The sequence below is a fragment of the Eumetopias jubatus genome, unplaced genomic scaffold (genome assembly GCF_037043125.1).
Source record: "Eumetopias jubatus isolate StellerSeaLion01/CBP00866 unplaced genomic scaffold, mEumJub1_p1.0 scaffold_11, whole genome shotgun sequence".
NCBI classification, from domain to species: Eukaryota; Metazoa; Chordata; class Mammalia; order Carnivora; family Otariidae; genus Eumetopias; species Eumetopias jubatus.
Window position 1 is genome coordinate 112,250,645 of NW_028274817.1, and position 23,994 is coordinate 112,274,638.

Here is a 23,994-nt window from a genome sequence, read left to right on the forward strand (position 1 = left end):
ACTACTGCTAAGCCGAGCGGCCCAACAGCTCATCAAGGACAGAAGATCCAAAGGACACAATCAACGACCTTTATCTAATGGACACGTACACAGGCCTATGCGACACTTCCAGAATACACATTTGGCTTCTCCACGTACACTTGGAGCATTAAAATGGTGATTATATAATAAGACATAAAGAAGGAACTAGTTAAAAATAAATACACAGACCACGATCTCTGACCTTTTAAAAGGTAAATGATGCCAATACATTTCGAAATGTTGTTTAAATTGATAACTCCCAAGCTAGAGAAGTCATGAAACCTTCAAAATATCCAAAAGTCAATGAAAAAGAAACTATCACGTATCAAAGCTTGTGAGATACGAAAAACCCAGTGCTTTGAGGGAAATTTATAACCTTAAATGCTTATGTTAGAAAAGAGGAGAGCCTCCAGATTAATGAGCGAGGTTTCCCTTTTAAGAAATTAGACAAAGAACAAAGACAATAAAAATAAGCCACAGATTATTAAAGATACAAGAGAGATCCACGAAGCCAAAAGTTACCCTTTTAGGAAAAGTAACAAAATAGGTAAACCTCTGTCAAGGTTGCTCAAAATATTATGGATGAAAAGGGGGGCAGGACTACAGGAAAACCAGATGTTTAAGAAAGGATAATAAAAGAGCAGCAGCAAATTCATCAACATGCCGCGATCTTGCAACGGAGACCAGAAGAGGCGTTGGCGACGCTCGCGAGGCCGAGCTTATGAGGGCTTCCCCAGTCTGTGCACAAGATGGCGTTTCCTGAGGGATTCAGAATGAATGAACCACTGCGATGCAACAACATGGGTGGATCTTAGCATCTTAGCAATACAGCAGGATGTCCAAAAAGCCTGCAGACGGTAGGACACCCTTTTTCTAAAATGAAAAAAATCTATCTGTATACTTTCTAGGAACACACACAGATGCAACGAACAAAGAGAAAAGCAAGGGGGAGAACAAAGTGTGGGGGCTGGGGAGATGGGGATGGGGTGATGTGGGGACGACCTGACCCGGTGGAAGTGATTGTCAGGGTCCTGGCTTTTTGTTCAGGGTAGTGGGTTTGCATGAGATTATTAAAAATGGCTAGCTAAATAAGTAAATTGAAGCAGGTTATGCTGCCCCGATGAGGAATGAGGAACATAGGCTGACGGGAGAAAAGAAAGAGACAGAAAAGCTAGCGAGCGTGCAATCATTACTACATTTTCCCCGGAACCTCAGAGCTGGTGCAGTTGCTGTGGGGGGTGGGAGGGGTGGGGGGCCTCAAGGCTTTCCCCCCCGCCCCGGCTCAGCCCCCCCCCCCCCCCCCCAGCTGGCGCCTCTGCAAGGAGATGCGGCAAGTGAGCTGCTGGTGGGACTCCGCCACCGCTCGGCTCTGCTTTCCCTGCTTACTGGAACCATCTGCAGCTCAGGATTCAAATCTGACCCTGCGTGATAGAAAACTAACCGCCAGAGAGGAGGATTTCTGAGAGGGCGGGACCGGCCCGAGGGTAAAAGGACCAGGGGACAGGCCTCCACGAGCTGTGAAAGATCATGTGGGCGTCTCTAGAAGGCAAGAGCCACCCTAATAGCTGTTGGCCACCGGCTAGGCCAGGCCAAGGTTCAGAGGGGGGGCCCTCCGGAGGCCTCCTGCCCTCTGAGGGGATGTCGGTCATCACAGGGACAGGTGGTAGGGACCAGTTGACTTCCTCGAAGGGCTAGAGAGGCAGGAGTGGGAGCCCCAGGGCGAACCCAGACATCATCAGCCTGGGTGGCACCAGAAGAGGCTGCAGGGTGCAGGCCCAGCCTGCTGAGACCAGGACAAGAGGGGCAGAGATCAACGCAAGGACGTGGCGCGTCACGGGGTGGGCAGCAGAGCTCAGCGGTTAAGAGCCTGGATCTCGGGGCTGGAGTCTGGGCTCGAATCCCCGCTCTAAGCCCAGGTTGCTGGGGGACCTGCGCGCGTCGCTCGACCACTTCGGGCCATACTTTCCTAGGTCACACTCCTTGACACACATTTAGCGAGCGCCCACTACGTGCCAGGCACTGATCTGGGCACACGGGACGCCTCGGTGAGCGAGACAGCAGCTCCTCCCTTGTGGGAGCCTGACTTCCAGCAGAGACAGGCAGTAAACAATAACCGCGATGAAGAAGGCCGTCACGAGGGAGGCTGGACAGGGAGGCCATCTCCGAAGCACGGCAGAAAGAAAGGCCAGCGTGTGGGAGTCAGGCCGCAGCATTAAACAGGGTGCTGAGGCTAGGGGTCGTGAGGAAAAGGTTTGAACCAGGACGTGAAAGGGTTGCGGGAGAGTGCCGGGGGCTCTGGGGACAGACAGCCGGAGCAGGGGCCCTTGGCCTGCGAGCTGAGTGACCCCTGGTGCTGTGTTGTGCCCGAGCAGAGGGAGGGAGAGCTGAGGTGGCCGTGAGGCCAGAGAGCCCCCCCCCGGGGGGTGCAGATCACACAGGGCCTCAGAGGGCATTAGAAGGACTTGGCCTTTGAGTCTGAAACTGCAAACCATTGTGGAGTTCCGCGCAGAGCCAGGACCTAACATAACTTACGTTTTAAAGAGGGTCAACCTGGGAAGTGGTGGGGGGGGCGGCGAGAGAAGCAGGGGTGAGTGCAGTCACGGACGGGCAGAGAGGATGGTAGCGTGACCCAGGGTGGTGGCACAGGACCTGGTGACCAGGGTCGGATCCTGGAGGCATGTGGACGAGAAAGCCAAGACGATTTGCTGACAGACGAGGTGGGCAGGGAGCGCACGAGGCGGGGTGGCCACGAGGGGTTTGGCTGGCGCGGGCGACACACAGCAGGGGTTGTCTGGCGTGGGGGGGGGCATGTTGAATTCGACAGGACTCTGGGCCATCCAGTCCCAGCAGTTCTGGTCTTCGGGGGGCTGCTGTGAAGGTGAAGCGGGGTCATGGCCCTGAGGTGCTGGGGCCCATGGTGGCCGTGCGCCAAGCCCCAGGTCCTCAGAGCGGCCGTGCTGCCTGGGAGGGGGACCATCCACACGTTCGGGGGAGGAACTGTGATCGGCACTGGTCCCTCCACAGGAAGCACCTTCTCCACTCCCAAAGGACGACGTGGCCCTGGCTGTGACTGGAACTGGGACCCATGTCAAGGCCAGCCAGCATCCCCGCTTGCCGGGGCCCCACTAGCGGGGAGAGGAGCTGTGCGCCCGGGGCCTCATGCAGGTCCCTGTACGTTTCCCACCCGAGTCACGGCCCTGTCCCTCAGGGATCGGCCCCGCCACAGTCAACATTTGGAGAGGTCACTGACGTTTTGAAATCAGGAGCTGGGGGTCTGCTCGTTCCGACTCATCCAGCATGCCAACAGACAGCTGGCCAGTGAAGGGCACCCGCCCTGCTTTTCTGAAAGCAAAAGGGACGGTGCTGCTCCGAGAGGCAGCCCCAGGGCGGTACTGACTGAGCACGGAGTTGCTGGCGAGTCTCTACTAGGCGAGCCAATGGAATGAGAAATGCTAAATGTAACTGCCAGGATGGCCTGGCCAACAAGTTCAAACCCCAGGAGATACACAGACGGCTCAAGGGCAGGCCCTGGGTCAGGAAACCAGGGGCCACTGATGTCCAGAGCCCTGCCAAGGTGGGGCGCCCTTCCAGGACCAGGAGTGCCCCCTTAGCAGGCCCAGAGGCGCTGTCCCTCTTACAGATGTGTCACGGATGACCCACAGGCTGTTTCCTGCCACACAGACCCTGGCAAAGCAAAGCAGCACCTGTGCCAACTCCCTGGGAGGGACCAAGAGAAGACTGAGCCGTGGAGGCCATTCTCCTAAGGACTGCTGCCCCCCCAGGGACCTCCCGCACCTCCTGAGGGGCCGGCCTCTGTGCCCTGTGCCATTCGCCCCACTCAAAGGATCCTCTTTCCTCAGAAAGTGACCCAAGGCTGAGGGGGAGGCACCTGCCTAGGAGGTCATGACCCCGGCTCCCCACACCACCTGCGGCAGCCAGAGATGGGTCCACGGTTCCAGCCCCCTCCACGGCAGGACTGCTGACACTCAGGGCTCCCCAGGGGTACCTGGGGTACGGCTGTGAGGGGTCAGTACCCAGCAGTCCCAGAAGCTGGGCGGTGGGGGCATCGAGACGAAGGCGATGTGCATGGCCACCAACAGTGGCTTCCTGGGGGAGGCCCACCGCGTGCAGGACAAGAAACTGAGGCTCCAAATGCTCGAGTCATTCGTCCAGAGACTTTCACAGCCCCTTGGTGGCAAAGGGGGAGAAGCTGTGTAACTTCAGAGGCCTCGTAGGGTTACCGGAGTTAGCAAACGAAGAAACACAGGATGCCCAGTCAGATTGGAGTTTCAGATAAACAACAAATACAATTTTGGTACCAGCATGTCCCAGTTAATATCTGGGACATGCTGGTACTAAACAATTATTCATCACCTGGATTTCGAAGCTAACTGGGCGCCCTGTATCGTATCCGGCAACGCTGACGTCGGCGGTGTCAGGCCGCCCTCTGTCCCGGAGGCCGGTTGGTGTGAATGACGCGCAATGCCAGCTACTGGGGCCACCGTTCCGGTCCCCCCGAAGTGCTGGCGGCGGGGGGCAGGGGCCGTGGCTACTGGTTAGCCCGACACCAGGGCTGGAAGTGTGGGCGCATCTCTTCTTCTGTGAGCCGACCCCCTTCAACCGCGGACACTCCCAGCGCTGGCATGGAGCCCGATAAGCGGGCGGGGGGTGGGGAAGGCACGGTCCCTGCACTTGGCAGCAGCCTTGGGCTTCCCGCCATCCTCGCGCCGGGGCAGCCTTGACGAAATCCTCTCCCTCCCTCAGTCCCTCACTTGCACCCACACACCGGCACTCCGGAGTCTCAGCACCAGCCTCTGCACGGAGGGGAAACCCAAGAGGCAGACACCCCGGTGGGCCTGGGACCAACCACGAAGCTTCATCGGCCCATTGGAGGAAGCCGCCCTCCTTGCGGAGGTCCCCTCAAGAGCCGTCCAGCACGTGTGAGAGGGCAAATGGCCCCCGCAGCAAGCCATCTCCAGCGCCCCCCACCCCTGTTCCCCCCCCCCTCGGGGGGGGGCATCTCAGCTCGTGCCGCATCGCCCAGGGAGTGAGGGATGGGGTGCACTCGGAAGCTCACCAAGGCAGCAGTGAATCGAGGCTATAATTAAATCAGACTGTGAACATATTGTTCACGGAAACCTTAGCAGAGCGTGAGTCATGATGGTGAAGTGAATCACACAGCCTCAGAGTTTCCGTTTATATCTCCTCCATTTGGGGTCTTTATACTTCGGTTCCAGATCCTGGGCCCTCTCCACCTGCATTCCTTCTCCCTCCTTGGGAGAAAGCCTCAAGCGGGCTGTGGCTAAGGGTCTGGGGTCCAGGGGGCAGCCTTGAAGGAGGAGAGCAGGAGTGGGGCCCGGCCAGGACCGAGGCGGCCCCCCTCACCAGCACCAGGGGTGGATGCCCTCCGGGTGGGGGGAATGCAGCCCTTTCAGCCATTGCTAGTATCCTCCAGGGTTGGTTTGGGTGGGGTTTTTTGTTTGGTTTTCTTCAAGTCAAATTTAGTGAGAGTGAAGAGGTGGAAACTCCAGGTTAAAATGGAGTTTCCTGATCCTTGTGCAGTTTTTGGTTAACTCAGCTCCCAGGACGGTTCCCAGGCCACACAGCCCAGTGGGCACGTGGACCCCGGGCCGGCAGCAGGCTCGCCGCCCCCTCCACAGAGTTCCGGGCTCTGGGTACCTGGCTTGGTCTGTGGCCATCAAGCAGGAGTGACGAGAAAAGCGCTTACCGCCTGCCATGGCTGAGGGAGTAAGGAGTTAATATGCAGGGAGCCTCAGAACGGCAGGGCCTCGAGGAAGTGCGAACTGTGGGAGCTTTGGTCTGCGGCCGACCTCTGGTGTCAGCACGGAGGGAACAGAGTCACGCTCGCTTCGCAGACATCCACAGACAGGATTCACAGGCGGCCGGAACTGCCAAGGGCCTTCCTGGTCTCCTGTCCCAGGCGTATTTTTTTTATTTTGTTAGTCACCATATAATACATTAGTTTTTGATGTAGTGATCCATGATTCATTGTTTGCGTATGACACCCAGTGCTCCATGCAGTACGTGCCCTCCTTACTACCCGTCACCGGGCTAACCCATCCCCCCGCCCCCCCTCCCCTCTAACACCCTCAGTTGGTTTCTCAGAGTCCACGGTCTCTCATGGTTCGTCTCCCCCTCCGATTCCACCCCTTCATTTTTCCCTTCCTTCTCCTAATGTCCTCCATGCTGTTCCTTATGTTCCACAAATAAGTGAAACCATATGATAACTGACTTTCTCTGCTTGGCTTACTTCACTTAGCATAATCTCCTCCAGTCCCATCCATGTTGACGTAAAAGTTGGGAATTCATCCTTTCTGATGGCTGAGTCATAGTCTATTGTACATATGGACCAGTCGTTTTTGTCACAGGTGAGGAGACCCAAGCCCCGTCTCCCTCCCATTAGCGAGCAAGCCGGAGCAGAAGGGTCCTCTGACACCCCTTCCCGAGCTCTGTCACGTGCGGGTCATGTGGCCGCTCACCATTCTCGGGAAGGGCAGCAGGTTTTCCGCCATAGAAGACGGCACCTGATGAGGAACCGGCTGCCACTTGGAGCCACACCAGGCTTTGTCAGCAGGGGCCCCCACAACCACAACACAACCACCCTCATCACACACGTCCAGGCCACGGCAAGTTGCAACCCTGTCATCTTATGCAGACCCTCACACGAGTCCCAGGAGGCTGGGGGGGGGGGGGGCTCTGCCCCTCCAGCAGATTCCCTGGGAGCTATTTAATCTACTCAGACCCAACATGTACGTGGCCTCAGAAATCCCCAACTTTTTTCCAACAGGGATGTTTTCATTATCACGCCATGTTCCCTATGCTTTGAAGGATTTTATCTAGCAAGCTGCAAGTGATAAGTAAATTAATTTGTTCTCCTGTAATTTATTAATTGGAGACCAACATAATGGCCAAATGAAGTTTCTGTTCAGCAAGGATAAATGGTGTTCCCAAGCTGAGGAGCTGGGATTCCTGCCAAAAGCAAAGAAATGTGACATTTTTCTTGGCCCGAGATAGCTTACTGAAGCTCCATGAGCAGTCTCAGAGAGCTTTATAAAATGACATCTTGTGGACTCGTGTTAAGATGACTGCCCTCTCAGGAGGCCTAGGGACCCCAGGAGGGGAGCCGTGGGCTCTGATCCCACCATGGCAGTCCCCCTTAGGATAATGGTCGGGCACAGACCCAAGGAGGCAGCAGTGCAGGACAGGAAGAGACCCAATAGCCGATGCTGGGAAGAGGGTCTCCAGGCTGTGCTTAAGGCAGAGACTGCCCACTCTGAAGACTCATGGCCTTCGTCCTTTGGTGACAGCCCCTAAAACCAAAGGGGCCCTCGGAAGGCCACCTTCCTAAAGTTCTGGACACAGCCCGAACATCTGCGCCGGCTCTGATATGCTCAGAATTCAAAGGTATAACTCTCGACTAGTAAAGACACGTTCCTAAAAGGGCAGGAAATCCAGGACTCTCCCACAGGGCCTCCTGAACATCATAGCTAACAGGCCTGTGGTTCTGGCCACACCAGGCCCATGAAGCCATGTGACACTGAGGATCCACCCTTCCTACGGGAGCTGCTCAGTTCTGGCTCACTAAGACCATCACCAATGTGCCCCAGGAGACAGTGACAGACTCTGACCCTAAGCTGATCTGAACATGAGCCGGGTTTAGTTAGTTAGAAATGCTTGGCTTTGCTAGGAATCCCTGGTATTGTGGAAAGGTCACCGGGATTAGAGTCACGAGGACATTGGTTTGACTTTCAATTCTGTGAATTTCTCTGCCTCTTTGTCACTTAAAACTCTCATGTAAAAAACTTACAACACACACACACACACACAAAACTACACACCTAGAAGTTCAATTAAAACTCTCTATAGTCTCTATTACTGTAGGGGGAAATGGAATGAATGGCAACTTAATCAAACTAGAAAAAATAGAGGGGAAAATCCCCAGTTTAATAAACAGAGTAAGATGAGTAAAGTAAAATCAAGCATATTATTTAATTCACCAAAATTAGCTAAAGTGAATTTACCCAATAAAAAACAAAGACTGGGGGTGACTGGGTGGCTCAGTCGTTAAGCATCTGCCTTTGGCTCAGGTCATGATCCCAGGGTCCTGGGATCGAGCCCCGCATCGGGCTCCCTGCTCCGCGGGAAGCCTGCTTCTCCCTCTCCCACTCCCCCTGCTCGTGTTCCCTCTCTCGCTCTGTCTCTGTCAAATAAATAAATAAAGTCTTTAAACAAACAAAGAAAAAAAGACTGTCAGAGTTAAAAATAAAAATCTAGGTTTATTCTGCTTAGAAGAAAAACACATGAAATAAAGTGACAAAGGAGGATTGAAAATAAAATGCCAAAAAGATGTAAGAAAAATGTTAAGAAGCAGGAAAAACAGAGGTAAAGAGAAAATTAATGCTCAAAACACTAAATAGGATCAAAAAGGATGCTGTATGATTAAAAATACAATTAAGCACATATAATACTCAAACTTATGTGCATTCAATAACATAGATGCCAAAATCATAAGGGGAAAAAAAACCTTTAGAAATGCAAATAGAATATAATAAAAATACAGTGATGGAAGGATGTTTTAATTCATCTCTTTCAGGATTAGATATATCTTATTTAATTTTTATTTTATCTTTAGAGAGAGAGAGAAAGAGCCGGGGCAGAGGCAGAAGGAGAGGGAGAGAATCCTAACCAGACTCCACACCCAGTGCGGAGCCACATGCGGGGCTCAATCTCATGACCCTGGGATCATGACCTGAGCCGAAATCAGGAGTCGGAAGCTTAACTGAGCCACCCAGGCGCCCCAGAATTGGGTATATATAATAAGCAAAAAAATCAGTAGGAGCATAGATGAAGTGACTGATACAACAAATAATTTGGGGTAACAAATACATAGAGAGCCTGACTTCAGATGGAAAATGTACACTTTGCATGTCCATGAAATATTTACAGAAATAGATCAGGTACATGACCACAAAGAAAATTTTATTAAATCTATTAAAAAGAAAAACCACAAGCCCAACGTAGTACCACTTAGGCCAAGTACCCAAGCCAGGGCTTAAGATGTATTCTAATTGCAGTTTCAACCTCCCCAAGAAATGTAGTCTTACTTAACTGGTCAGTCAAGAACCTTCTGAAGGGTGCCAATGAGTCCGCCCTGTGGGCCCTGTCCATCCCCCAAAAAGGTGGTAATCTGCATGGTAAGATCCCTCTGCTTTCCCCCGCTAAGGGAAAGCACCTGGCCTGGAACAATCCTTTTACTTATGACTTTCTTATTCGACCCTCCTATAAAACCCTTCCATTATGTACAACTCCTCTGAGCTCCCCTCTATTTGCTAGATGGGATGCTCCCCAATTCATGAATCATTTAATAATACCAATTAGAGCTCCAAATTTATTCAGTTGGAGTTTGTTTTTTAACAAATTTTTAAGGGATAATTAAGAATGAAATATTCATGGAATGTTTTAAATGCGTAAAGAAAGACCCTCCTAGAAACCCTTTAAAGAGGAAATTCAAAAATAAATTACTGCCTATAATCTAAAAAGGAGAAAAGTTTTATTGCCTAAAATTTACAGGACACAGAGAAAGCAGGTCTTAAAGGAAAATTAATAGTTTAAATGTCTTCATTATTTTTAAAAATGTCGGACCTATACCAAACTTAAGACATTAGAAAAAGAATGGCAAAATAATAACCAGAACACAGAAGAGAGAATGTATACAGATAAAAGCTGAAAGAAATGAAATAGACAACAAATATCCCTCCCCCAAAATAGCTCAAGGGAAAAACAAACTGGTACTTAAGAAAAGACAAATAATAGAATCTTGCAAGCCCCTGGCAAGACAGATCAAAGCCAAACGAAAACAAGCCCAAGTTCCCAAGAGGAGGAATAAGAAAGGTGACCTACCCACAGATTTAGCAGAAATTAAAACAATCAAGAACAGTTACAAGTAAATTTGAACAACTTAAAGGACATGAACGATATCTTTACAAAACACAGGCCACCAGCACAGACCAACTCTCCTTTGGAGAGTGGCAGTCTATCATGAAAAAGGCACCAGGCCCGCATAGGCCCACTGCTGAGTTTTATCCAACCTTTAGTGGACAAGTGAGTCCAGTGCTCTATCTGCTTTTCTCAAACTGAACGTGGACACAAGTGATACGGGGCTGTCTTCAAAATGTAGACTGAGATTTAGTAGATCTGGAGGGGGCCTGAGATTCTGCCTTTCTAACCAGCTCCCAGGTGAAGTGGATGCTGCTGGTTCATGGAACCCACTTGAGTAGCAAGGATTTAACTCTTTCAGGCAGTAGGGGAAAACAGATACAAAATTCCCCGGTTCACTTTACAAAGCTAGCAGTAACTTCAATACCAAAATCAGACAAAGCTCATTCTAACAACAGTAAGGTGCCCTCGACCTCAACTTCTTTTACAAATATGGATGGGAATTCTAAGCAACATTAGCAAATAGACTCTGGCATGAAATAAAAGATGTAGAAAGTGCTTCAATATGAAGAAACCTAGCAATATGATTCTATCAATAAACCAAGAGAAAACCATATAAGCAGCCCTTAATGCCAATAGATGCTAAAAGCAGCCATTCCTAATAAAAAATTTAAGCAAAATAGGAATAGATGGAAACTATGTAAACAAAACTAAGAATATTTATTAGAAACCAACAACAAATACTTTAAAAGTCAAAACACTAAAAATGTTTACTTAAAATCAAGGAGGAGACAGGGATGCACATACTAACACCATTATTATTTAATACTGTTTTGGGGCAGTAGTTCTCAACCCCAGATGCCCGTCAGAATCCTCTGGGAAGCTTTTCAAAAATATATACGAATTCCATCTCTGAGCCTAGGGGCCTGGCACTACAATTTTTTAAAAAAGCTTCCTGGCTGATGTTCATACACAACCTGGAGTGAGAACCGGTCTCAGAGGCTTCAGCAAACGCAACATGTAAAGAAAATAAAATAGCAGGTATGATCATTGGGAAAGACACGGAGTTGCCAGATAAAATGCAGAATTTCAAACGAACAATGAATAATTTGGTAGGATAAGTATGTCCCAAGTATTGCATGGGACAAACTCATTCTAAAAAATTATTCATTATCTGAAATTCGTATTTAACTGGGAATTCTGCATTTTTTTTTTTTGCTATGTCTAGTAACCCTAAAAGTTAAATTAGTTCTGTTTATTAGTGTTAAAATTGTCTACCTTGAAAACCCAAGAGATCCTATTAAAAAAAACCCCTTTACTATTATTAACAATATTTGATAAGGAGGCTAGATACCAAATATATTACAACACATAGCCTTTTTTTTTTTTTACTCTAACAATAAGTACCTAGAAATGCAAATGGGGATGTTTTTCAGTTATAATAGTGGCAAAAAAACTATAAAATATTCAGGAATAAATTTAATACAAGAGACATAAGACCCATAAAAGAAATCCTATAATACCATATTAAAAGACAGAAAACAATTTATGAACAAATGGAAGGTTATAATTGTTCTTAGATAGGCATACTTAATTAAAAATGTTAAATTTCCCAAATGTAATATATAAATTTCATTCAATTTCAATTAGAATCTTAACAGGACTTTTCTTGGAATTGTATAAGGTTATCTTTAAAGTTCATACAGAGAAATAAATGTCTGAGAATAGCTAAGAAAAGAACAAAAAGCACAGTGGAGGAGTCTTACCACTTATCAGGGAATTCTATAAAGCCACAAAAATCAAATTAACATCAGTATGAAAGGAGACAAAAATTAATGACCTTATCTAGAAAATCTAGAATTAAATATTGGCATATTTGAGAAATTAGTATATGTCAAGTGTGGTGGTTCAATTCAGTGTCAAAGCATGGACTGTTCAATAAATGAGACTGAAATGACAGGGTACCCATATGGAAGAATATACAAATAAACCGTATAGTATAGTATATAAAATAAACCCCTGGACATAAAGGCTTAATGCAAAGTTAGAAATCTTGCAAGAAAATCCAAGAGAGTAGGGGCGTCTGGGTGGCTCAGGCGATTAAGTACCTGACTCTTGGTTTTTGTCTCAGGTCATGATCTCAGAGTCATGGGACAGAGCCCCACGTCAGGCTCTGTGCTCAGCAGGGAGTCTGCTTGAGATTCTCTCTCTCCCTTTCCCTGTGCCCCTCCCCACCTTGTTCTCTCTAAAATCAATCTTTAAAAAAAAAAAAAAAAGAAAAGAAAGAAAATCCAAGAGAGTAACTACATCATCTAGAGGGAATGAGAAGACTTTCTTCAAGTCCAGAAGTTACAAACACAAATACGCAGGGTCCGTAAGCCCACACCAGTTCCCCCCTGCCCCCAAAATGAAAAGAAGCCATGGGGTCTTTTTGCCTTGTTTGGTTTTGCTCTTGTTTTTATCCTTTTCTTTCTTTCTTTTTTTTTATTATTGTGTTCTTTCTCTAAAAAGCCAGAGTTTATTTTTTTAAAAAGATTTTATTTATTTATTTGAGAGAGAGAATGAGAGATAGACAGCACGAGAGGGGGGAGGGTCAGAGGGAGAAGCAGACTCCCTGCTGAGCAGGGAGCCCGATGTGGGACTCGATCCTGGGACTCCAGGATCATGACCTGAGCCGAAGGCAGTTGCTTAACCAACTGAGCTACCCAGGCGCCCTAAAAAGCCACAGTTTAAATGAGCAACTAGCATATGGAAGAGTCAGCCCTAGAACTCCACCCAAAAGGCAGGGGAGCTCTGCTGGAACACTCCAGGTGGGAGGGGCTAATGGACATAGTCTGTACTCCCCTTCTACCTTGAAAGCACAGACCAATGCAGAGTCTGGGCACCCTAACCAGCCTGCCACTTCAGCAAACCCTGGGCCTCTAGCCCACACCAGTTCCAGCTGTCCCACCAAGGTGACCACAGGGCAGTGCCCACTAGGATACCCCTGGGTAGCACTCACTACAGGCCCGGCCTTCACACCAAGGTGACATAGGTGCAAAGTACCCCAGGATACTCCAGGCCCACACCACTTTGGCTTCAGATGGCTTGCTAGGGCACCCCTGATGTAAAGTGCTCTAGAACATCTCAACTGACATCTGTTTCTGATCCAGCTGCCCTACCAGGGTACCCCCTGCGTGGAGTGCCCTGGAAACCCCAGGCCGTGCCTGCATCAGTTTCAGTGACATCACCAGGGCACCCCTTGTGTAGAGTGTAGAAACACCTTGGCATACCCTGGCTCACACGCAGTTGAGCTTCAGCTGTCCTGCCAGGGCAGTTTGCAGGGAGAGCCCAAGGACCACATCAGCCCATGCCCATTTTAGCTTTAGCTGTCCTGCCAGGGTACCCTCTATGCAAAGCACCCCGGGACCGCCTGGCCTGTACCTTACCTCAGTTCCAGCCACCCCTTCATTCAGAGCAACCTCTGTGCAGAGTCCAGGAACACCCTGGTTTCTATCCACTTCTGCTTCAACTATCTAGGCAAGGTTCCCCTCTATTTGTAGAGCCCCAGGTACCCCCGGCCTGCATGCATTTTAGTTTCAGCCATCCTACTAGAGCACCCTCCCCACAGAGAACTCAGGGACCTCCCATCCCACACACCACATCAGCTCTAACCACCTCGTCAACGTACCCCCTGCACAGAGCACTGTGGAACCCTCTGGCTTGCACCCATTTCAGCTTCAGCTATCCTGCTGGTGTAACCTCAGCAAATAGATCCCTGGGACACCTTGGCATGCATCCACTTCAGTTTCAGCTGTCCTGACAGGGCACCTGCTACACAGAAAGCCGCAGGACCCCTATTCCATGCCAGCCACAGCTCCAGCCAGCCAGTAAAAGTTGCTAGGACACACAGTTGATACAGGGAACGACCAAACACAAGACCATTCCTTCAACTTTAGGAGAAGTAGCCATTCTGCCCAATCCACAGAAACAAACACAGGAAGTCAGGCAAAATAGGGAGACAGAGAAATATGCTCCCGAAGAAAGAACAAGAGCGGTGCCTCAGTGGCTCAGTTAGTTAAACATTTGCCTTCAGCTCAGGGCATGATCCCGGGGTCCTGGGATCAAGCCCCACATCAGGCTCCCTGCTCGGCAGGGAGTCTGCTTCTCCATCTCCCTCTACCTGCCACTCCCCCTGCTTGTGCTCTCTCTCCCTCTCTCTCTGTCAAATAAATAAAATCTTAAAAAAAAAACAAGAAGAAGAAAAACGTCAGAAAAACAACTAAATGAAACAGAGATAAGCAATATGCCTGATAAAGAATTTAATGATCATAAAAATATTCACTGGGCCAAAGAGATGAGTGGAAAAATTCAGTGAGACCTTCAATAAAGAGATAGAAGATACACAAAAAAACCAGAGTTGAATACAATAATTGAAATAAAATAAAAAACACTAGAGAGAATTAACAGTACATTAGCAGATGCAGAAGAATGTATCAGTGATCTGGAAGACAGGGTAATGGAAAGCACCCAAGTTGAGCAGCAAAAAGAGAAAAACATTTTTTAAAAATGAGGATAGGTTAAGGGATCTCTTGGACATCAAGCAAACCAACACTCGCCTTATAGGGGTTCCAGAAGACAAAGAGGGAGAAAGGGGTAGGAAACTTATTTGAAGAAATAGCTGAGAACTTCTCTAACCTAGGAAAGGAAATGGACTCCCAAGTCCAAGAAGCACCAGAGTTCCAAACAAGAAGAACCCAACAAGGTCCACATCACTACACATAATAATTAAAATGTCAAAGTTTAAAGATAAAGAATTTTGAAAGCAGCAAGAGAGAAATGAAGTTATCTTCAAGTGAAAACCCCATAAAGATATCAGCTGATTTATCAGCAGAAACTTGGCAAGACAGAAGAAAGTGGCATGATATATTCAAAGTGCTGAAAGGAAAAACACCTGCAACTAAGCATACCCTACCTTGCAAAGTGATCATTCAGATTTGAAGAGATAGAGCTCCCCCAGACAAACAAAAGATAAAGGAGTTAATCTCTACTAAACCAGCTTTACAAGAAATGTTAAAGGGACTTCTTTAAGTGGAAAAGATATGTCCATAATTAGACATAAGAAAATTATGAATTAAAAGATGTAAAATATGACAACATATACACAAAACACAGAGGAGGGAGTAAACAGGAAAAGAAGGGGAAAAGTTTTTTTGTTTTTTTGTTTGTTTGTTTGTTTTAGAATGTATTTGAAATTAAATGACAATAAATATAGACCATTTACTTAGGACATTATATAGGAACCACAAAAAATAAACAGAAAGAAAGCCAAACACTATAGAAACTCACCAATCACAAAAAAGAGAGCAAAAGAACATAGAAATACAAAAGCAACCAGAAAACAAATAACAAAAGGCAATAAGTACATACCTATGAATAATTACATTAAATGTAAATGGCCTAAATGTTTCAATCAAAAGACATAGGGTGCTGGAATGGATAAAAACAAAACAAAAACACATCTATATGCTGCCTACAAGAAACTCACCTCAGACCTAAAGACACACACAGACTGAAAATGAAGGCAGGGAAAAACATTTACCATGCAAATGGAAGTGAAAATAAAAGCTGGGGTAGCTTTATATCAGACAAAATAGACTTTAAAACAAACACTGTAACAAGAGACAAAGAAGGGCATTACAGGGGCACCTGGGTGGCTCAGTCAGTTAAGTGTCTGATTCTTGATTTTGACTCAGGTCATGATCTCAGGGTTGTGAGATCGAGCTCTGCATTGGGCTCTGCACTGGGCATGGAGCCTGCTTAAGATTCTCTCTCTCCCTTTCCTCTGTCCCTCCCCACTGCTTGCTCTCTCTTAAAAAAAAAAAAAATCTAATCTTATGCCTAAAGGAACTAGAAAAAGAATAACAAAGCCCAAGGTGAGTAGAAGAAAGGAAATAATACAGATCAGAGCAGAAATAAATGACAGAGACTTAAAAAAAAAAATGGGAAAAAAAAGTCAATGAAGGCAAAAGCTGGTTTTTGGAAAAGATGAAACTGATAAAGCCTTACCCACATTCATCAAGAAAAGTGAGAAAGGACCCAAATAAATAAAATCAGAAACAGAAGAGAAGAAATAATTGACATTACAAAAATACAGAGAATTATAAGAGAATACTATGAAACTTATAGGCTAATGAATTAGACAATCTAAAAGAAATGGATAAATTCCTAGAAACATACCATCTTCTAAAACTGAACCAGGAGGAAATAGAAAATCTAAACAGATTATAAGTAAGAAAAATGAGTTGGTAATCAAAAAACTACCAAAAAAAAAAAAAAAATCCAGGACCAGATAAATTCACAAGTGAATTTGACCAAACATTTAAAGAAGAGTTAATACCCATTCTCCTCAAACTATTCCAAAGAACAGAAGAGGAAGGAAAAGCTTCCAAATACATTCTACAAAGCCAGCATTACCCTGATACCAAAACCAGAGACCACGCACACACACACAAAAAGAATAGAAAAAGAAAAACTACAGGCCAATATTCCTGATGAACACAGATGCAAAAATCCTCAACAGAATATTAGCAAACCACATAAAACAATACATTAAAAAGATAATTCACCATAACTGAAATTTATTCCAGGGATTCACAGATGGTTCAGGACTTGCAAATCAACGTGATACACCACATCAACAAAATGAAGGATAAAAATCATATGATCATCTCAATAGATGCAGAAAAAGCATTTGACAAACCTCAACATTTACTCATGATAAAAACAAAAACAAAAAGCAACCTCTCAAGAACGTGGTGTTAGATGGAATATACCTCAACATTAATAAAGGCCATATTTGAAAAACCCACACCTAACATCATACTCAATTGTAAAACACTGGGAGTTTTTCCTCGAAGATCAGGAACAAGACAAGGATGTCTACTCTCACCACTTTTATCCAACATAGTACTGGAAGTCCTAGCCACAGCAATCAGACAAGAAAAAGAAGAGGAATCCATATTGGTAAAGAAGTTAAAATGTCATTATTTGCAGATAACATGATACTATACATAGTCAATCTTATATACCACCAAAAAACTACTAGATAATTCAGTAAAGTTGCAGGATACAGAATTAATAGCCTCAAATTGGTAGCATTTCTATACACCAATAATGAAATAGCAGAAAGAAATTGAGAAATTTACAATTGCACCAAAAGGAATAAGATACCTAGGAATAAATGTAACCAAAGAGGTAAAAGACCTGTACTCCAAAAACTATAAAACACTAATGAATTAAATTTGAGATGACACAAATGGAAAGATATTCCATGCTCATGGATTGGAAGAATTACTATTGTTAAAATATCCATATGACTTATCTGCAGAGTCAATGTAATCTTGATCAAAATGCCAACAGTATTTTTCACAAAACTAGAATAAATAATACTAAAATTTGCACGGAACTGCAGAAGACCCCAAGTAGACAAAGCGATCTTGAGAAAGAAGAAAAAAGCTGGAGGTATCACAATTCCGGGTTTCAAGATATACTACAAAGCTTAGTAAGCAAAATGGCATGATACCAGCAGAAAACAAGACACAGAGATCAATGGAACAGAATAGAGAGCCCAGAAATAAACCTACAATTATATGTCTACTCCTTTGTCCAATCTGTGACAAAGGAGGCAAGAATATACAATGGGGAAAAGACAGTCTCTTCAACAAATGGTGTTGGGAAAACTGGACAGCTACATGTAAAAGAATCAAATGGACCACTTTTTTTTTCTTAAAGATTTTTTATTTACTCATTGGAGACAGGGAGCCTGATGCAGGGCTCAATCCCAGAACCCTGGGATCATGACCTGAGTCAAATGCAGATGCTTAACTGACTGAGCAACCCAGGCACCCCAAAACTGGACCACTTTTTAATACCATACATAAAAATAAACCCCAAATGGATTAAAAACCTAAATGTGAGGCCTGAAACCATAAAAATCCTAGAGGAGAGCACAGGCAGTAACTTCTCTGACACCGGCCATGGCAACATTTTTCTAGGTATGTCTCCTGAGGCAAGGGAAACAAAGCAAAAATAAACTACTGGGACTACATCAAAATAAAAACTTTTACACGGGGCGCCTGGGTGGCTCAGTTGGTTAAGCGACTGCCTTCGGCTCAGGTCATGATCCTGGAGTCCCAGGATCGAGTCCCACATCGGGATCCCTGCTCAGTGGGGAGTCTGCTTCTCCCTCTGACCCTCTTCCCTCTCATGCTCTCTCTCATTCTCTCTCTCTCAAATAAATAAATAAAATCTTAAAAAAAAAAAAACTTTTATACAGTGAAGGAAACCATCAACAAAACAAAAAGACAACCTCCTCAATGAGAGAATATATTTACAAATGACATATCTGATAAGCAGTTAATATCCAAAAAATATAAAGACCTTGTAGAACTCAATACTAAAAAAAAAAAAAAAAAAAAAATCCAATTTAAAAATGGGCAGAAGACCTGAATAGACTTTTAAAGAAGACATACAGATGGTCAACAGACACACGAAAAGATGCTCAACATCACTCATCATCAGGGAAATATATACATCAAAACCTCACTGAGAGATCACCACACACCTGTCAGAACGTCAAAAACACAAGTAACAAGTATTGGTGAGGATGTGGAGAAAAAGGAACCCTCATACACCGCTGGCGGGAATGTAAATTGGTGCAGCCTCTATGGAAAACAGTAATGGAGACTCCTTGAAAATTTAAAAATAGAACTACCATATGATCCCAGAATTCCACTACTGGGTATTTACCCAAAGAAAACAAAAACACTACTTCAAAAAGATGCACCCCTATGTTTACTGCTGCTTTATTTATGATAGTCAAGATATGGAAGCAACCTACGTGTCCACTGATAAATAGATAAGGAAGATGTGGGATGTGTGGGTATATACCTACATTCAATGGCATATCATGCAGCCATAAAAGAGGATGAGGTCATGCGACAACATGGATGGACCTAGAGGGTGTTATGCTAAGAGAAGTAAGTCAGATGAAGACCAATATCGTGACTTCACTCATAAGTGGAATCTTAAAAAAAAAAACAAATAAACAAAAAGCAGAATCAAACCTATAAATACAGGCTTCCAGTTACGGAATGAGTCAGGGGAATAAAAGACACAGCATAAGGCACACAGTCAATGCGGTTGTAATAGGGATGTATCAGGACAGACGGTCTACACTTTGTTGAATCACTACACTGTACAACCAAAACTAATGTAACACTGTGTCAACTATACTCAAAAAAATTAAAAATTAAAAAATACATATTATGAAAGTAAAAAAGCAAATATGGATATATTTACTACATAAAAGACTTAATATTTTTTATTTTTTTAAAAGATTTTATTTATTTATTTGACAGAGAGAGACAGCAAGAGAGGGAACACAAGCAGGGGGAGTGGGAGAGGGAGAAGCAGGCTTCCCGCGGAGCAGAGCCCCCCACATGGGGCTTGATCCCAGGACCCCAGGATCATGACCTGAGCCGAAGGCAGACGCTTAACCAACCAAGCCACCCAGGCGCCCCAATATAAGACCTTTTGTAAGGCAAAGGTAACACGACAAAGTCAACAGATGAGATGTGGACAAAAGTTTCTAACATAGGAGCGCCTGGGTGGCTCAGTTGTTAAGCATCTGCCTTGGGCTTAGGTCATGATCCCGGGGTCCTGGGATCGAGCCCCGCATCGGGATCCCTGCTCGGCGGGAAGCCTGCCTCTCCCTCTCCCACTCCCCCTGCTTGTGTTCCCTCTCTCGCTGTGTCTCTCTCTGTCAAATAAATAAATAATCTTAAAAAAAATTCTAACAAATGACAAAGGGTTAATTTCTATATTATATGAAAATACCAACTGATAAGATGAAGAGCTCAAAAGAAAAAATGAGCAAAAAATACAAATATACAACCCACAGAACAGCATGTCCAAACACATGAAAAGATGCACAAATTCTCTAGGAGAGAATATAAATTAAAGAACTTATGAGATCATTTTGTACCCAGAGTCACAAAACAGAACTATAACATTTAATGCTAGTCGAGATGAGAAAGAGGGAATTTTCATACATTACTGATGGAAATGGCATTGCCACAGAACTTTAGGAAGACAACACAACAACAGCTCAGCTCTTAATTTTCAAAGACAATTACTATACTAACCAGCAATTCAACTTCTGGCAGTCTGTCCCATTAGTAGGGATGGATTAGTACCCCTATGTAGGGACATACATTCAATATTTATTGCAGTTTTGCCTTGGGGGTCGAGAGCTGGAAACAAAGTAAACGCCTATTAAAAGCAGGCTGGCTGAATCAAGGATGGTCCTCCATAGCACTGAATTATCATATGGCCATTAAAAAGAAAAATTAGTGAACAAAAATGTTCATACTAGCACGGTCCATAATTACCCCAAAGTCTCTCAGTAGTAGAGTGGATAAATTCTGGTATAGGGGCGCCTGGGTGGCTCAGTCATTAAGCGTCTGCCTTTGGCTCAGGTCATGATCTTGGGGTCCTGGGATCGAGTTCCATGTCAGGCTCCCTGCTCAGCGGGAAGCCTGCTTCTCCCTCTCCCACTCCCCTGCTTGTATTCCCTCTCTCGCTGTGTCTCTCTCTCTCTGTCAAATAAATAAATAAAACCTTAAAATAAAAATAAAATAAATTCTAGTATATCCACACAACAGGGGATTAGAGAATAACCAGAATGAACAAACTACAACTACATGCAACAACCTTGTTAATGTCATAAATATAATGTTGCACAAAAGAGTAGGTACTGAATGATTCCATGTATACAAAGCAAGCTAAAAAATATCTACGTGGTTACAAATCACAGTGATAGTTACTCTTGGATGGGAGATGGGGGAGAAACATGGAAGGAGGCATGAGGGGGATTCTGGGACACTGGTCATGTTCCGTGGGGGGAGGGTGGGACACTGGTCATGTTCCGTTTCTTGATCTGGGTGGTTACATGGGTGTATTCATTGTGGAGGTTCACCAAGCAGTACCCTCATGATGTGTGCGAATTAGAGTTAGATGCATTATAACTTGTAGGGATTTCAACTAAGTATTATTGGTTGAGAAAAGAACTCAGAAAAACATGTAGAATAGAATCTCATTTTTATACAGTATGCAATAATAAAACTACCTTATGGATTACTGTGTATGTAAATATATGCTTGCACGAGGACAGATATAAGTCTGTATAGGTTCATATGGGACAGATAAAAATATGGAAGGCCATATAGTGGGTTCACATGACTTCCCTAGGTGAGGGAGAAAGGATGATGAAGGCCATGATTATGTTATGAAGGAAAAAAAGGGGCCCTTGTTTCTTTAAAAAAATGTATAAAAAATATCCCATTTGTGTAAAAAAAATTTTAAAACATTAAAGAGGAAGATTAGAGAGAAGTTGTACCGAAGTTTAACAACTGAGACTCACTAAATGACAGTATTGCATAATTCCAGCACCATGGCATATTGTGAACATCAATCATTGCCCAAGTAAAAATATGAAGTCTCAAGATTATTAACAAATAGCAGTAGATACCAAAAAAATCTATTTATTGGCTTTTAGCAATATGGTGGACTCCGACAACTTGAAAATCCTTTTACCATAATCACCTAGAAGTACCGGGTAAAATGTAACATAATCATTTTAAATGTGCAGCTAAGCTCACAAATAATAAAAGCAAATCCCCAGGTGCCGGAAACAAAGAAGGAAGTGAGAAAGCACAGGGGTGAGTTCTGGCGCTAATGGGGGAGGGTATTTGTCTCCAGAACCCCAGGGGGTTTGGTGTTAATTCCCACACAGGGGTAATAAATGAAGCTTTGGGAGGTAGGGAATTGGAACTGAGCACTTTGCATAAAGCAAGACCCTTAAAGGACTCTTTTATTTTTGAAAAGACTTAAAAACAAGAGAGACCACAGGACACAGGGCTTTGGGTGGGAAAAAAAGAAAAGCTCTCTGAGAACTCAAAACCACAGGACCACAATTCACATTGCTTTTACTCTACCCACATAGTTCAGAAACTCCAGACTCAAAAGTAACAGAATTATTCCTCAAGCAGTGATACTACCATGGCCCAAGGCAAAAGCAAACAAAAAACTTCTCTGAAGAATTGCACCCACATCCCAAATATCATGGGATTTTACCCAGGAAAAAAACCCACAAGCCCTGCTAAGGAGGAGTTCACAATAAAAAACTGCACAGCCCATGAGGGAACAATCCAACCCGATCAAGAGTCTGCATACAGAATTATACCCCCAGGAACGCTAAACACAGAGAGATAGCCCAAAAGAGATTATCAAAGAAATATATAAAATGAAGACGAGAAAGGAAGAAAACAAATCCTAAAAGAACTAAACCCTACGAACAAAAGAGCCAGCAGGATTGAAAAAGATAAAATAGGAGAAAGCCCATCATGTATCTTAGAATAAATCTTTTTGAAAAGATTGTAGTGATCATGAAAAATTCTTTACTAAAAGACATTAGAGAAGACTAAACTAATTGGGAAAAAATACACCATGTTTATGGATAGGCAGACTCGATACAGTAAAGATGTCAGTTCTCTCCAGGTTAATCTATAAATTTAAGGCAGTTCCCAGCAAAATCCAACAGATTTCACAGAAAACCTGAAATGTACAGTTTTGTGAATACTGAAGTTCTGCTCCCGGGGAAGACAGGGCTTGGGCCCTGCCAGCCTCTGGTCACAAGATTTTCGTCAATTCATCAACAATTGACCTCCTTTTATGTGTTTCTGTTCAACGACACCTCACTTCATACATAGAGCTGATTTATTAACACTGAACTCGGGCCAGCAGCGCTCTACCTCAGCCTGAAGGAAGCTTACCCAACACACCTGTTTTCAACCGACCATTCCCCCCGACCCCCACCCATCCCACTCCCCCTTTCCACTCCCCCATCCCACCCCAGGGCCTTCTTGCGTTTAGGAACAACACTAGAAAGCCCTTCAGCGCTACGTTTGAGGATCATTTTGAACAGTGAAATCACCAACACAAAGCACAAAAATACAAAAAAGGGGGGGGCACTAAATACACCATGTGAAGGACGCTTGTTTACAGTCAGAGAACTGAACCCGAAGGCAGAGCGTTGCCTTGTTTGACCTCAGCTGGTACACCTTTGACTCCAAATTTCACTACCTTGCACCCGACCGCCATAAATGTTGATTTAGGGTTACAAATTTCAGTGAGTAGGTGAATTCGCAAATACAGAACTGGCAAATAATAAGCAACGACTGTATCTTTGTATTTCCAGGGTTGGAAAGAATATTTGTTTTTAGACAAGATGCAAAAAGCACAAATTATAATGGAGAAGACTGACAGGCTAGGTAAATTGACATTTAAAACTTCTGCTCGAGCCTTGCAGATGCTGCCCTGGAACCTCCCGCACCACCCAGCCATCGTCAACCCCCCCCCCCCACCTGCCCCATTCTTCCATACCGCTGCGGACCATGAGCCCTTGGCCCGCAGCTCCTATGAGCTGTTGGCAAAGTTCAGTGACAGCAGAGAACTTCCGTGCTCTGAGCACTGTGGAGAAAGGATAAAGGTTCCTGCTTTCACAGGATTATTCTGCAATTTCTGTGCCAGGGTGGTGACGTCACACACCATCATGGCACTGGCGGCCAGTCCAACTATGGGGAGAAATTTGATGAGAATTTCTTCCTGAAGCACACGGGTCCTGGCATCTTGTCCAGGGCAAATGCTGGCCCCCACACAAATGGTTCCCAGTTTTTCACCTCCACTGCCAAAGCCTGAGTGGTCAGATGGCAAGCATGTGGTGTTTGGCAAGGTGAGAGAGGGCAGGAATATCGTGGATGCCATGGAGTGCTCTGGGTCCGGGAATGGCAAGACCAGCAAGAAGATCACTATTGCCGACTGTGGACGAATCTCATAAATTTGACTTGTGTTTTATCTTAACTACCAGACTGTTCCTTCTGCAGCTCAGGCGGGCACCCCTTCACCCCCATCTGC

The 23,994-nt window shown here is 45.1% G+C and overlaps 1 pseudogene; it reads left to right on the forward strand.

Annotated features, from left to right (window-relative positions):
* The first annotated feature begins 5,782 nt into the window (after positions 1–5,782).
* LOC148163134 (peptidyl-prolyl cis-trans isomerase A pseudogene) lies at positions 5,783–23,917 on the forward strand (annotated as a pseudogene).
* Positions 23,918–23,994: the final 77 nt, after the last annotated feature.